Source organism: Muntiacus reevesi, chromosome 5 (genome assembly GCF_963930625.1).
Source record: "Muntiacus reevesi chromosome 5, mMunRee1.1, whole genome shotgun sequence".
Taxonomy (NCBI): Eukaryota; Metazoa; Chordata; class Mammalia; order Artiodactyla; family Cervidae; genus Muntiacus; species Muntiacus reevesi.
In genome coordinates, this window is record NC_089253.1 from 108,704,852 (window position 1) to 108,717,282 (window position 12,431).

Below are 12,431 nucleotides of genomic sequence, written 5' to 3' on the forward strand. Positions count from 1 at the left end.
GAGAAGCTACAAGCTGAAGCTACAACAGGCAGTTTTCAAAGCTGGAGGAGATGTACAAAGCAGGATTCTGATGCTGTTGTGACTGAGGGTGGGAAGGAAGAGCATTCTGTTTGCTCTTGTGCTGAAGCTGCGGTGTTTCAGACACGGTTAGGACTGAAGTCTTATGAGACTAACAGCTCCTTGGTCTGCACAGCTTTGGGGGCAGGAGGACGGGTGACAGCACCTCCACAGACGTCAGCACTGTCGTGGAAGGCATTGGCACTGTGGTGTGGAGGGGTCCTCAAGTGGCTCCTCAGGCCTCGAACCCCTGATGAGTCCGTGGGAGAGGAGGAAGCAATGGCAGCTAGGGTGTGGGCGCACGTACTCAGGTGCAAAGGGTCGCTGGGGAGTCCCAGAAACAAAACTAAGGGAAGAGGGAGTGGAGGGAGGGAGGAGGGAGTGGAGGGAGGGAGGAGCCAGTGAGATGCAGTCACTATTGTGAATGTAATGCTGCTTATTTTTTTGTTTCAGTTTTTGTTTTTTTAATTATAGGTGATTTACAGTGTTAGTTTCAGGTGTACAATGTGATGATTCAATGTTTATATAGATCACATTCCATTTAAAGTTATTATAAAATATCAGCTATATTTCATTTGTACAGTACATCTTTATATCTTGTTTATTTTATATATAGTAGTTTGTACCTTTTAATCCCCTGCCCTTAAATTGCTTCTTCCCACTTCCCTCTCCCCACTGGTAACCACTAGTTTGTTCTCTATAACTGAGTCTGTTTCTATTTTGTCATATTAATTTGTTTTATTTTTTTAGATTCCACATATAAGTGATAACAGAGTACTTGTTTTTTCTGTCTGACTTATTTCACCAAGCATAGTACCCTCCAAGTCCATCTATGTTGTTGCAAATGGCAAAATTTCATTCTTTGTATGGTTGAGTGGTATTCTACTGTATGTGTGTGTGGAGATGCAACCAGTCCATCCTAAAGGAGATCAGTCCTGGGTGTTCATTGGAAGGACTGATGCTGAAGCTGAAACTCTAATACTTTGGCCACCTTATTTGAAGAGTTGACTCATTGGAAAAGACCCTGATGCTGGGAGGGATTGGGGGCAGGAGGAGAAGGGGACGACAGAGGATGAGATGGCTGGATGGCGTCACCAACTTGATGGGCATGAGTCTGAGTAATCTCCGGAAGTTGGTGATGGACAGGGAGGCCTGGCATGCTGCAATTCATGGGGTTGCAAAGAGTCGGACATGACTGAGCAACTGAACTGAACTGAACCACATCTTTCTTATCCATTCATCTATTGATGGACACTTAGCTTGGTTCCATATTTTGTGTATGTTAGTTGCTCAGTCGTGTCCAACTCTTTGCAACCCCATGGACTGTAGCCTGCCAGACGTTTCTGTCCATGGGATTCTCTAGGCAAGAATACTGGAGTGAATTGCCATTCCCTTCTTCAGAGGATCTTCCCAACTCAGGGATCAAACCCTGGTCTCCTGAATTGCAGGCAGATTCTTTACTATTTGAGCTACATGGAAGTCCATATCTTGGCTATTATAAATAATGCTGCTATGAACATTGGGGTGCATGTATCTTTTCAAATTAGTGTTTCCATTTTCTTTGGCTATATACCCAGGAATGGAATTGGTAGATCATATGGTAGTTCTGTTTTTAGATTTTTAAGGAACCTCCATACTGTTTTCCAATAGTGGCTGTACCAGTTTACATTCCTACCAATAATGCACAAGGGTTTCCTTTTCTTCACATCCTCAACAACATTTGTTCTTTGTGATCTTTTTGACAGTAGTCATTCTGATAGGTGTGAAGTGATATTTCATTGTGAGTTCGATTTGCGTTTCCCTGATGGTTAGTGATGTTGAGCGTCTTTTAATGTGCCTGTTGGCCATCTGTATGTCTTCTCTGAAAAAGTAGATATGACCCTGTTTGGACTCACAGTTGGGTATAGCATGAAGAAAACACAGTCAGGTTACAATAGAATTATAAATGTCAGTACTAGGAAGGATCTTAGAGATTATCTAGCCAGATCTTCATGATGTCACAAATGGCAAGATTTCATTTTTATGGCTGAGTAGTATTCCAATTGTATATATACATGAAAGACATTGAGGGTATTGTGCTAAGTAAAATAAGTCAGATGAAACAAATAAACTGTATGCTTTTACTTGTATGTGGAATATAGAAAACAGAAAGACATTAAATGAACAAACCAAGCAAAAGTAAACATGTAGTTACAGAGAACAGAGAGCACATGCCTGTGCACGAAGTGGCTTCAGTCATGTCCAATTCTGTGCAGCTCTATGGACTGTAGCCTGCCAGGTTCCTCTGTCCAAGAGATTCTCCAGGTGAGAATACTGGAGTGGGGTACCATGCCCTCCTCCGGGGGATCTTCCCCACCCAGGGATCGAACCTGCGTCTCTTATGTCTCCTACATAGGCAGGCAGGTTCTTTACCACTGGCGCCACCTGGGAAGCAGTTACAGAGAATAGAGTAGTGGTTATCATATAGGAATGGGTAGAAGGGAGGGAAAAATGGGTAAAGGGGATCAACTGCATGGTGATGGATGGAAACTAAATTTGCGGTGGTAAGCACACTCTGGGACATATAGAAGTAGAAATACAGTGTTTTACACACAAAACTTGTATAGTATTATAAACCAGTATTATGTCAATTAAATAAATAAATAAACCAGAGGAAAGGCAGGGGGAGCAATATGAGGAATCTTTGTTCCGACCTTGGCTATACCTATGTCAATACCCTGGTTGGGGTTTTTTTTTTTTTTTTTTTTTTTTGGCCATACCACATGGCATGTGGGATCTTAGTTCCTTAACGAGGGATCGAACCTGCAACCCTTGAGAGCTTGGAGTCTTAACCACTGAAACACCAGGGAAGTGCCCTGGTTGTGATATTTTGCTATAGTTTTACAGGATATCACTATGGGGAAAGCTGGGGGAAGGGTACAGGGGATTTCTCTGTATCATTCCTCACAACTGCATGTAAATCTATAATTATCTCAAAATAAAAAGTGTAATTTACACAAAAAGTCCTCATGACACAGGTGATGAAAATGAGCCCCAGAGAGTTGAGAGATTTGCCCTTGTTTCACAGCCAGTTAACAGCATAGCCAGGGTTGAACCTAGTTCTTCCAAGTCCCAGCCTTTGACGCTTGATGGACTCCTGACAATCCAGAAATGCATGTAGGGCATCGAGGGCTTCTGCTGTGTCTATGGGAAGGAAGTGTGATCTTGGTGCCCATGACTTTGAGGAAAGTCCAGGATGCCTGAAGTCAAATGGACGCTGTGGTGGGGGATTCTGTGTAGGAGGACCCTGAGAGGTGGAGTTCTGCTAGTACTAACCACAAAAAGGCGCTGCCCCAACTCTGGCTTGGTAAGGTCAGAAAGGAACAGGTGTAGCCTCATAAAAACAGAACATTCCCTGGATCTCAGGATGTTCAGTCCATTTACCTAACTATACCCACATCCTCACAGACAGAAGCTTTTCCTATTCAACAGTAGGTCAACCAATAGGGTCTAGATTCACCTCCTAGGGCGATAAGAGAATTTTTTTTTTTTTGCATCAGTGAGGTTTTTTGTTTTTTTTTTAATCAAAATCCTCTCTTCTGCTGTTTCAGGTCATTTACTCTTGATTTGTCCTGAGCAGATCTGAAGCAGTGTTATTGTTGTTTGGTACTTATTCATGAAATCTGGCCAGGGCTTCCCAGGTGACTCAGTGGTAAAGAATCTACCTGCCAGTACAGGAGATGCAAGTTCAATCCTTGGGTGGAGAAGATACCCTGGAGCAGAAAGTGGCACCCTACTCCAGGATTCTTGCCTGAAAAACCCCATGGACAGGGGAGCTTGGCAGACTACATACAGTCCATGGGGCTGCAAAGAATCAGACACGACTGAGGACAGCACAGCATGAAATCTGGCCACCCTTCAGCCTCCTAGGGTGAAATAGCCCAACTCCTTTATCCCCTGGCCCTTAGGAATCCGGGGCCAAGTTAGTCTCTTGTTATGGAATGTTCCAGAAGCTGTGGAGAAGACCCAACTTTCCATACCTCACAGCATTCATTTTTAGTGATTCACCTTTATTATAGTATTAATAGATCCCTGCTAAATTTAGTGCACCCTGGGGCACTCAGGCTATGTATTTTGACTTAGCAAAGATTCATGTCACTCTGCTGGGTAATTTAAAACTTAATTTTAAAAATGCATGCACAGGGCTTTCCCAGTGATACAGTGGATAGGAATCCTCCAGCCAGTGCAGGGGACATGAATTCGATCCCTGGCCCGGGAAGATCCCATATGCTTCAGAGCAATTGAGCCCGAATGCGGCAGCTATTGAAGTGTGTGTGCCTCAAGCCTGTGCTCCACAACAGGAGAAGCCCCTGCAGTGAGAAGCCTAGGCACCGCAAGGAAGAGTAGCCCCCTCTCACCACAACTAGAGGAAAACCTGAATATAGCAACTAAGACCCAGCACAACCAAAAAAAGCTTACACATCTTTAACTTAAAAATACACGTATATTTAAAAATACACACAGAATAAAAGTACAGCTCTTTCCCGTGAATGGCGAAATTTCAATGTAGAATAAACCAATGGCCAACTGAGCCCATTTTAAGTCATGCAGACACCCCATCTCTGCAGCTCACAGCATTGTTGTGAATGGGCCCTGATAAGTCTCAGATGCCGTTTACTTCTCTTTCTTTCCCTATCACTCCCTGACCTCATCGGGGTGCCCTTTATTCCCCCGCCTCTCTTGGTTTGCCTTCACAAGTGCCTGTGCCGTAATTGAATCAGAGCTTGTTTTTGACTTATTTCTGGTGACTTTGTCACGGCCTCTTGCAAAGGCTGCATCTGCAAAGCCAGGGCAGTCGGCTGAGAGAGGCCACATTCACCGTGTGGGAGACGGACTCTTTGGAGCCATCATTTCATTGTACATTGAGTCTGGGGTGCTTAGGGGGAGCTCTATCCCCACCCATTGCAGCCCACAACACCCTGGGATCCACTCATACACAAAGCGTTCTCTTCGGCTTTACATTCTTAGACTCCTGCCTAATCTCCCTAGAAAAACGGGTCAATCTGAAGAATGTCTCTTCTTCCCCGCAAAACTCTTATGAGACAGTTTGTTCTAAGAGAAGTGCTAGACACTAATGGCTAAAACACACAGGTTGAGATGAAGCCAGAAAGATGGAACTCAATAGATTTTGAGGAAGGTTGCAGAGATTAAAAAAAAAAAATCTCTGATGAAGGCATCACTGCAGGATTGAGGGTTGTGTTGCGATGAAGGCAGATGGGGTGTTATCTCCTCTGTAGTCCCACGGCAAGTTGTAAGAGTTCTCCTAACCACCCCGCTGTCTTTCTGAAGAGAGGGATGGTCAGCAACAGAGCAGAGTTTTGTCACTGTTCAAGTTCCACAAGGCTGGGATGACCCAGTGGACATGCCCTGACGGCCCTTCACTTCACTGCTCTGGGCTAATCCAAGGAGACAGCTCATGCTTAGGAGAGGGCAGATTCATCAATCTTTTTACCTCTGATTGCCTGCCCTGATCCTGGAGGACTGAGATCCTGTCCTATACTCAGTTTTTTAGGTCAGAAATACATCAACCAGTAGCATGCAGATGGAATGGCTCTCTGGAGGAAAAAGTCCCTGACTGTTAGAGAAAGAAGTTTTCAACTGGCAGAATGAGGGGCCTGAAAGATTTGGAAGAAGCACCTGGATAAGGTGCTTTTTCTTCTGTTTGTGGGGGGTGAGAGGAGGGGGAGTGAACCTTCTTGGAAGGTAAACCCCTCACATTTGTTTACTTTTCATTCTAGTTTTTTTCAATTTGTCCCCACTCCTATTCCTCCACGAAGTCTTTTTTTTAATCTTCCAATTAAAATGGAATTGTAGGGCTTCCCCGGTGGTCCAGTGGTAAAGAATCCACCTGCCAATGCAGGAGACATGGGTTTGATTCCCGATCCAGGAAGATCCCACATGCCTCCGAGCAATAAGCCCCTGTGCCACAACCACTGAGCCTGTGCTCCAGAGCCTGGGAGCTGCAGCTACTGACGCCTGCATGCCTAGAGCCTGCGCTACCGCAGTGAGAAGCCGGCACACCACAACTAGAGAAAGCCCGCGTACAGCAATGAAGACCCGGCACAGTCATGAATAAATAAATAAGATGGAATTGTAGCAGACTGCTTTGAGCACCTGGGGTACTTATGTGTACTTTTATAATTCTTTTCCATGTTTGCCTTCTCTGCCAAAGTGGAAGGTTCTATGTTGCTCCTGAAAGAGAATTTAGCCATTAGAAAGAGCAGTCAGTGGATTGTAAGGACAGGAAATTCATGAAACTTTCCTGGGGATGAATAGACAACCCTTCCTCGCTGTCCTGCCCCTTCCTTCCTACCCTCTGCCCTTTAACAGTGTGACACCCATCCTATGGTCCAGAGAGTGGTACCCACTGAGAGTGTGTAGGGGGAGGAACTTTGCCGAACAAGAGATGTGGATGATGGAGCCTCAAGTGAACTATCTAGATAGAAAGAAACACGCAGGGGAAGAAAACCTGATAGACTACTGAGGAATTGTCCGGAATTTCTCAGAATCGAAAGGGGCGGGCTGGAGTTTTAAAACTATAAGGCTTTTAAAGAGCCCGCCCCAGGTTTCCCTCTGCATGACTTATCCTTTTTCCGTAGGCTGCCTGGTCTCCCTTAGTGCATTTCCTACTCCAGTCGGGACCAGCATTTCATGTCTTTTCCTATTTTTTTCAAGGTTAACAAGTTGGTCTGTATCACTATCATAACATCATCATCTCTGTAACTATCACTGACATCACCATCACCCACACATATCCAGTGCCTCACAGCTTACAAAGTGCCTGCATGTTCACTCTTACCCCATGTCTAAGGACATTCTGCAGTTGGAGTTATGAATGCTGAAATCACTGGCTTTTCCTTAGGCCCTGAAATGGGTATTTTCATGGTATAAGAGTAGAGATAGGGTCATAAAGTCTACCATTGTATAACCTGGGAGAGAAGGACCTTTTAGATAATTGTGTCTTTGAGGCCATTTTGGTGGAGTCACCTATTTGTCACCTCTCCTGGGTTTTTTTGCTGCAGAAACAATGATACCAACCAAAATAAAAATACAGACGTTGGTCATGAAGATTATGATAAGAAGAGTAATTTCCCAAGCTGTCCGTTCATAAAACAAAACTAAGCCCCCCTAGGTCAAAGCTACATGTGGAATGATAATAATGTAATAATAAAAATACTGAATAACATTGGTTCTTATATATATAAATGTTCAGTTCTTTTCCCTAATTTTGCCTCACAACTACCTTTCAGGTTAGTAAAATAATCATTACTATTTCCATTTTACAGATGAAAAAGGATCTTAGTTAAATAGCTCACTAACTTGGTATCAGAAACGGACAAAGATCCAGGTCACCTAGCTCCTGGACTAACACGCGTACCTGTACAGGGCTGCTAAGGTATAGTTTTCCCACTGGCAGGCTGGTCTTTCTCAGAAGCCCCCCAGCAGGGAATGAATCAACAGAACCATAGACTGCTTTTTCTGATTGGCACACTCAGTAGGTATTTGCTTGCCCATTTACAGAACTCAAATCAAAGACATTATAAAACAATAACGTTACTTTTTATTGTCTCTAATTATTAGCAAATAATTTGGTTTTAATACATGAAATGTGGATTCAATGTAATAGTGTGTTTAATTACAAAGCAGAAATAGAGACATAGACATAGGCAACAAACGTGATGGGGCTGATGGGATGAATTAGGAGCTTGAGATTGACAGATATACACTACTGGGCTTCCCAGGTGGCTCAGTGGTAAAGAATCTGCCTGCCAATGCAGTAGATGCCAGAGATGCAGGTCCAATCCCTGGGTCAGGAAGTTCCCTTGGAGGAGGAAATGGCAGCCCGCACCAGTATTCTTGCCTGGAAAATTCCACAGACAGAGGAGCCTGGCAGGCTACAGTCCATGGGGTAGGCAAAGAGACATGACTGAGCAGGCATGCACCATACTGCATATACACTACCATGTATGAAATAGACAACTAAGGAGAATCTAACTATGGTACAGCACAGGGAACTCACTCCGCGCTCTGTGGTGACCTCAATGGGAAGGAAATCCCAAAAAGAGGGGATATATGTACTCTTGTGGCTGATTCACTTTGCTATACAGCGGAAGCTGACATAGCAGTGTAAAGCCACTATATTCCAATTTAAAAAAGTAAAAATGAGAAAAATAGTATGTTTTAAAAGGGTCACAGGATCTTTGTGGAATACAATAGGTTCATGAGTTATCATTTTAAAGTGCACTTTGGTTTACTGGTTTTTCTAGAGCTCTTTTCAATGAGCTCTTTTCTTTTATTAATAAGTCTCCCTGTCGCCACCCCTACCCCTGCCAAACATATATTCTTCTGTGGGGATAGAAATCACCTGATGCTAGGTTAGAACAAGGTCTTGTTTGGTGTTTACTCACCCAAGCTGCACATTTGATTTCCAGGAGGCTTTTGACCCCTGACCCAGAACAACTGCATCTGAGCCTCAGGGAATAGACCCTACGTGTGTTTTGAAGACCTCCCTCTCAAGTGTTTCTTATCTTAAGTAAAGGTTGAAGATAACAGTTTTACTTTATTATTTTAAATATTATCACTATGTTCTCATCATTATTCTTGCATATTTACAAGCCAGCTTAAATTTATAAGAATGTGTGCAACAGGGGCATTCTCTTCTGGGTCCTCAGTCCTTTTTGACTGTGTTTTCCAGGATTTGGGGGGATGTTGTGGTAACTGCAGAACCAGAAGAGGATGAGGGCCAAAGCTTCTGTAGACCAGTCTTTCTTTCCATGATAATGGAATGGTATTTGCTGGTTAAATGAGTTTCTTGGAAAAATCTCTGCATAGTTTTTCATTTTCCCCTGTTTGCTTGTGGACGAATCACAATCTGAAATACAAAAGTTAATCAGCAATCGAGTGGCTAATTGAAAAAACTATCATCCTTCCCCCTCTGTCCTCCCGAAGGTTGACTGGGCTGCTATAAACGCAAATTTAAGTGTACTTTCCACATGTCCCTAAGTATGTTTACATTGGATCTGTGTTATTCTTAGCTAATCCTGATACAGAAAATCACACAGCCCTGTTCAGGTCTCAGAAGTCTGTGCCAGGAGGGGCCCTAACCCAAAGCTGGGGATAGAGTTTCAGGAGCTGTTTGTTTTTGACGTGTTCTCTATGTGTGCTATGTACTCTCTGTCATGTGGGACCAGCACCACCTTAAAAGGAGAGAGTGGGCCTCCAAAACCTATGAGGAATCCTCTGAGTTTGGGGAAGGCCCCGAAAAGGAGTCAGGTCAGTCTTGGGACAAAGGAAGGCTCCCCCCAAAAGAAGGAAGCTGATCTTTGGAAAATAAAATTCCATCCTCTCACTTGAGAGGCTGGGTGAGCCATCAGGGGTCATTCCCACTAGAATTACACTCCAGTACATTAGTCCATGTGTATTCTAGCCTCAGACCCCTTCTTCTGCCACAAAGTAAATGACCATAGGACTGTCCAGAGCTCGGTTCATTGGGAGGACCTTCTCTTGTCCCTTCATTTTCAGAGCCAGGTCTGAGAGAGACTGTCCTGCAGCTGTCATCAACATTCAACCATTCAACTTTCACACAAATACCAAGTCAATCCATTCATATGCAAGCTTGTGATTTTTGGTCCTCCTTCAGTTAGTTGTTAACAGTCCCCCGCACCTCCCTGGGTGTGAGCTGAGGGAGGGGCGTGGATGCAGCAGTGATGGGTGTGTGTTATGGGGAGGGGGTTCTGCTATGCAGCCTGCTTGTGCTCAATCCCAGAGCACTACTTCTCTTTTGTAATGAATTATTTGGGGGCCCGTTTGGCCTGACGACTGCATGGATATAACAGGATTCAGCTCAAGATGAATAGTCCTGAACTCATGGTCACTTGGTCTCACATGGTCAAGCATTCTGTTTCAGAGCCCAGTACCATAGCTGGAGTTGTTTTTTCAGAAGGCATATTATTCATCTGCTTGCCAACTGCATGGCCTTGATCCATGGGACTCTCCTTCTAGGACTTTCCACACATTCCACATAGTACCTTTTCTTGCCACTGATGCCTCTGACACCATTGGGTCTGTTGGATCTTATGGTCCAAGCAGCAGGAATACCTGTATTGCTGACTGGACCTGCCACAGGGCATTTGTCTGCTCTGAGCCTCACTCAGACCTTTCATGCCCTCCATTTCTAGGAGTAGCATATGCTGCTTCCAGACCCCCAAAGGCCCCCGGGTGTTGTGCCTCTTTTTTTGTACTAGGAAATTTGTAATGCAATAATTGGGCTTCCTTGGTAGCTTTACGGTAAAGAATCTGCCTGCCAATGCAGGAGGCACAGGAGACAACCTCTGGGCTGGGAAGATCCCCTGGAGGAGGAAACGACAGCCCACTCCAGTATTCTTGCCTGGAAAATCCCATGGACAGAGGAGCCTGGTGGGCTACAGTCCATGGGGTCGCAAAGAGTTGGACGTGACTGAGCACGCATGCAAGCAAGCAGTGTAATAATTTATGTTTTTGTTTTTTTTTTTGAAAGAGATTTCCCAGCATGCTCCTAACCAGTAGACCTCTAAAAATTGTACAGAAATGGCAGGCCCCTGAATCTACCTAGGGTTTATTTTTCCACTCTCTGGAGCTCCCGTGACCTAGCCATCAGTTGCTCATCCAGCCCGATTAACGTAATATCATCAATATCAATATGATGGATCGGTACTATAGAATGTCCAGACAGCCTAGCTCTCAGTGGGCTTTGTTCAGACTCTCTCTCTGTCAGGAGCATTACCACAGCCCTGGAGCAACATGAAGACTGCTTCTGATCCTCTTTTTAAATTGGGTTTAAAAAGAAAGCATTCACCAGATTAATGATGATGTACCATGAACCTGAGACCATATTAACCTATTCTTGCAGAAATACCTGATCTGGAACGGCAGCTCTAATCTGCCTACTCCTTATTTGAGCCTGTAATAACCTGCAGTCATCCTCCAGGATTCATCTAGTTTTTGCAGTGGCCAGATTGGTGACTCACGTGGAGATATAATAGGACCCACTACTCCTGAATCCTTTGGACACTTAAGGATGACGCTAACCTCCACCATCCCCCCCTGGGGAGGAGGGAGAGGCAATTTCAGATGCTCCCATTTGGCCCTCTCACTATCATAACTCTTACCCCGTAAGCTAAGGACCCAGTATGGGAGTTGAAGCAAATACGTCAATTCTGATTTTCCACACCAGGGTCAAGGAAGTCACACACGTGGGTCTGCACACTTACCATTTACTTGTAACTGTGTTTGAAGTTCAGTGACTCTTAAGTCATGAGCTTGGTCCTAGGCTTTCTCCATTCTTCCTCTGCAGAGCAACCACAAGAGGCCCTCTGGCTTCCACACCTGGCTTCTAGTTGCCTGTGACTTTCATCCAGTCCTCATCTTCATGCGGAGCACCAGCGGCAGTTCGTAATAGCCATCCAACACCGTCATCCTTCCCTCCACACACCACAAACACCTGGAGTATCTACACAGGCTAGTGCATCCCCTGCCACCAATACACCCTCCCAGATCACAGAAGTGAGAGTTCGAACAAACTAAATAACCACTTGGTGCCAAGGGCTGTCTGTGCCTCAGTCACCACCAGTGACGAGTACCTATTCGCCAGCCTGACGGGGAGGAGTCCAGTCAGTGAAATCCCATTTCACCCCCTTGCTTTTTTGGCATCCATCCATGCTCAAAGGCTGGGTTCTTTGGAAGATGTTAAGATGGAGTTTAGGGTGCAGATATTTTTTAGAGATCATTACCTGTGAAAGGATGAGGGGCAAAGGAAGCAGTCAACTTGCGATGCAGACCTGACAGAACTATGGGGAGATCTGGAGTGAGTGGTGCCCGCTGTGGTCATCGTGCCGTCAGCTGAAGCGCTGGGCCTTTCTACCCCTCCCCATTAAGTCAGCCCCAAAAAGCGTGTGACTCAGGCGGGGTGGGCAGCTTTGAAGGAGCAATGACGAGAGGCTGTCTGCCGACTGGCCACAGGCCCCCTGGCTGGTGGGAGGAACCTGAGAGATGACTCCTCAAGTCCACCACTCCTCCACAGTGTAAAGGGGGAATGGTAAAGGGGCCAATTTACTCATGTGATCATAAGGATCAGCTAAGATAAGGCAGGTGAAAGTATTATACAATGGCAACATTTTGGTAGAAATATTGTTACTTTGGATGTTACTTAGAAATATATTGGCCTTTGCAACAGCGTGAATGGACCCTGAGGTCATTATGCTGAGTTAAGTCAGACAGAGAAAGACAAAAGTACTGTATGATACCACTTTACATACAGATGGTAAAAAAGCTGAACTTACAGAAACAAGAGTAGAGTG

At 44.8% G+C, this 12,431-nt stretch overlaps 1 pseudogene; it reads right to left on the reverse strand.

Annotated features, from left to right (window-relative positions):
* Positions 1 to 11,962, reverse strand: part of LOC136169410 (protein DDI1 homolog 2-like) — a 56,681-nt pseudogene extending 44,719 nt beyond the window's left edge.
* Between the last annotated feature and the right edge of the window lie 469 nt (positions 11,963 to 12,431).